We start from the raw sequence: 4026 nt of genomic DNA, 5'->3' as shown, positions 1-4026 counted from the left end.
GAAGTGACTGTGGGAGTGGCCATGATGGGGGCGGACGTGACATCATCACTCAGCGTGGGGGTGGTAGCTGCGTCAGCCGCATGGCTAATGGTGTTTCCGAGGCCAGGGGAATCTTCTGGAATGTTTGAGGAGCGCTGGTTATGGAGGTGGGTGGATAAAAGTTTGTTGTACTTACAGTTTTTGATGTTTGAGATGGAGTTGAAATACTGTTTGTTGAGAGTATGAATTCTCCTGAGGATGTAGTACAGAGTGGGTCCTTTGCAATTCTGAGAGAGTGTGGCCCTCAGCTGAGGCAGGGCTGACTGGAGAGAGGTTAGGTGACGGCGCATTGCTGCAAGCGTGGAGCGGAGGATCCTGAAGGAGAACTGTTGCTGGTGTTTTTGAATCTGTAGTCTGTACTGTTTGTCCTGTTTGGGTCCGAACTCTGCTGGTTTAAAGGTGGTCTGGAGTCCGTGTGGGATGAGTTGGTTACGGAGGCATGCACTGAGGAAGCGAATGTGGCTGTGGTACCGAGTTTGTTTCACAACATGGTTGAAGAGCTTCAGAGCAGACGCAATGACCTGGGAGTTGCAGTGGGAGAGGGACTCCCTGAGATTCTTGTAGAGAGAGGAGGAAAACTTCTTCAAGGCAGGCATCCTTGCAAGAGGATTCGCAGTAGGGTTAAAATCAACAAGGTAAAAACAATGACTGCAGATGCTGAAAACCAAATACTGGATTAGTGGTGCTGGAAGAGCACAGCAGTTCAGGCAGCATCCAATATGTAACAAAGCCAGAGTACTGCTCATGAGGGATTTTAACGTGAACACAGATTTAGAGGTAGTCAAGCATTTGTCAGAAAGGTAGTGCATGTCTGGTGTATTGCCGGTACTGTTTCTCACTGCATTATGTCCTATATGCTTCATGTGGACAAGCAGTATTGGGTTTAGTAATGAGTAATGATTTGGAATTAATGAGTGAGCTACTTGTGCGTGGCCACTTATCACATAGTGATGATAGCACTATCAAGTTCAAGGCAGTGTTTGAAAGCACAAAGCATGTATCTGCTGTATTTGGTAACGAACCGGGACAAGTGATGGGCTTGTTAGTGGGTGAACATTTTGGTGATGGTGACCACAATTCTGTGACTTTCACCTTGGTTATGGAGAGAGATAGGTGCGTGCAACAGGGTAGGTTTTACAATTGGTGGGAAGGGTAAATACAATGTTGTAAGACAGGATCTGAGGAGCATAAGTTGGGAGCATAGGCTGTCAGAGAAGGATGTTGTGGAAATGTGGAACTTTTTCAAGGAACAGATACGACATGTCCTTGATATGTATGTACCTGTCAGGCAGGAAAGAGATGGTAGGGTGAGGGATCCTTGCTTGACGAGGGAGGTTGAATGTCTTGGAAGGAGGAAGGAGGAGGCTTACATAAGGTTGAGGAAACGAGGTTCAGAGAGCGTTGGAGGGATACAGGATAGCCAGGCTGGAGCTGAAGAAAGGGATTAGGAGAGCGAAAAGAGGGCATGAAAAATCTTTGGCAGGTAGGATCAAGGATAACCCCAAGGCCTTTTACGCGTATGTGAGAAACATGAGAATGACGAGAACGAAGGTAGGTCCGATCAAGGACAGTAGTGGGAGACTATGTATTGAGTTGGAAGAGGTAGGAGAGGTCTTGAATGAGTACTTTTCTTCAGTATTTACAAACAAGAGGGACCTTATTGTTGAAGAAGAGAGTGTGAAATTGACTGGTAAGCTAGAAGAGATACTTGTTAGGAAGGAAGATGTGTTGGACATTTTGAACAACTTGAGGATAGACAAGTCCCCCGGGCCTGACGGGATATATCCTAGGATTATGTGGGAAGCAAGAGAGGAAATTGCAGAGCCATTGGCAATGATCTTTTCGTCTTCACTGTCAACGGGGGTGGTACCAGGGAACTGGAGAGTGGCGAATGTTGTGCCCTTGTTCAAAAAAGGGAATAGGGATAACCCCGGGAATTACAGGCCAGTAAGTCTTACTTCAGTGGTAGGCAAAGTAATGGAAAGGGTACTGAGGGATAGGATTTATGAGTATCTGGAAAGACAGTGCTTGATTAGGGACAGCCAGCACGGTTTTGTGAAGGGTAGGTCTTGAGGAGGTGACCAAGTATGTGGATGAGGGTAGAGCAGTGGATGTAGTGTAAATGGATTTTAGTAAGGCATTTGATAATGTTCCCCATGGTAGGCTTATGCGGAAAGTCAGGAGGTATGATAGAGGGAAATTTGGCCAGTTGGATAGAGAACTGGCTAACAAGTCGACGTCAGAGAGTGGTGGTAGGTGGTAAATATTCAGCCTGGACCCCAGTTACAAGTGGAGTTCCGCAGGGATCAGTTCTGGGTCCTCTGCTGTTTGTAATTTTTATTAATGACTTGGAAGAGGGAGTCGAAGGGTGCGTCAATAAATTTGCAGATGATTCAAAGATTGATGGAGTTGTGGACAGTGAGGAGGGCTGTTGTCGGCTGCAAAGGGACTAAGATATAATGCAGAGCTGGGCTGAGGAGTGGCAGATGGAGTTCAACCCTGTCAAGTGTGAGGTTGTCCATTTTGGAAGGACAAATAAGAATGCGGAATACAGGGTTAATGGTAGGGTTCTTAGTAAGGTGGAGGAGCAGAGGGATCTTGGGGTCTATGTTCATAGATCTTTGAAAGTTGCCACTCAGGTGGATAGAGCTTGTAAGAAGGCCTATGGTGTATTAGCGTTCATTAGCAGAGGGATTGAGTTCAAGAGTCGTGAAGTGATGTTGCAGCTGTACAGGACCTTGGTTAGGCCACATTTGGAGTACTGTGTGCAGTACTGGTCGCCTCACTTTCAGAAAGATGTGGAAGCTTTGGAGAGAGTGCAGAGAAGACTTACCAGGATGTTGCCTGGAATGGAGAATAGGTCGTACGAGGATAGGTTGAGAGTGCTCGGCCTTTTCTCATTGGAACGGCGAAGGATGAGGGGTGACTTGATAGTGGTTTATAAGATGATCAGAGGAATCGATAGAGTAGACAGTCAGAAACTTTTTCCCCTGGTACAACAGAGTGTTACAAGGGGACATAAATTTAAGGTGAAGGGTGGAAGGTATAGGGGGGATGTCAGGGGTAGGTTCTTTACCCGGAGAGTGGTGGGGGCATGGAATGCGCTGCCTGTGGGAGTGGCAGAGTCAGAATCATTCGTGACCTTTAAGCGGCAATTGGATAGGTGCTTAAGCTCGGACAAATGTTCGGCACAACATTGTGGGCCGAAGGGCCTGTTCTGTGCTGTGTTGTTCTATGTTCTATGCTGCTGGAGTTGGAGAGTTCGGTAAAGCCGCCTTGACTGAGATGAGACAGAGACCGTCCACAATAAGGTTGGAAAATCTGCTGATGGCTAAAAGAACTGAAGATGACGGGAGGATGTTTAAAGAAACATTGAAGACAATAGGAAACCAGTTGATACCCCTGAGAGGGAAAGCTCTGCTTCACAGAAGAAAACAGTCATGGACAAAAATATCAGCATAGATCCTGCTGATTGGGAAAGATCCAGAGAGCAGGAAAGACACAAAGCAGTGTAAAAGAGCTCCCAAAAGGAATTTTGATCGGAATCTTTCCAGGGACATCAAAATCGAGAAGAAATGTTCCGCTGCCCTAAAGGGAAAGCGGGTGGTCAGGAGAAGGTGGGGACATTGTAAATGGTCGAGATGTTCCATCATTCCCCTTACCTCGGTATTTTCAGGAGAAAAGGAGGATAGCTTGCCAGAAGTCCCGGTGAAATGAAAAGTGGATCGGGAAAAGCAACCGAATAAAATGAAGGTGAGTAAAGGAAAAGGAAAAAGAAATGTTTTGGTGCAGGATGATTGAATGGCAAAATGTTGTTGTAAATGCAGCAGTGTGCGCCTTTAAGGAAGCAGAAATGGAAGCAGTCTGTGCCTACGGCCATACTAGTCTGAAAACGCCCGATCTCGTCTGATCTCGGAAGCTAAGCAGACTCAGGCCTGGTTAGTACTTGGATGGGAGACCGCCTGGGAATACCAGGTGCAGTAGGCT

The 4026-nt window shown here is 46.7% G+C and overlaps 1 non-coding gene across 1 annotated transcript; it reads left to right on the top strand.

Moving 5' to 3' along the window:
- The first annotated feature begins 3907 nt into the window (after nucleotides 1-3907).
- LOC140491726 (5S ribosomal RNA) lies at nucleotides 3908-4026 on the top strand. Its single transcript, XR_011963397.1, has one exon. It is a non-coding gene; the product is annotated as a 5S ribosomal RNA (ribosomal RNA).

Source organism: Chiloscyllium punctatum, chromosome 19 (assembly GCF_047496795.1).
Source record: "Chiloscyllium punctatum isolate Juve2018m chromosome 19, sChiPun1.3, whole genome shotgun sequence".
Classification (NCBI taxonomy): Eukaryota; Metazoa; Chordata; class Chondrichthyes; order Orectolobiformes; family Hemiscylliidae; genus Chiloscyllium; species Chiloscyllium punctatum.
The sequence above is the reverse complement of the archived record's forward strand: the minus strand, read 5'-3'. Positions and strand labels throughout refer to the sequence as shown.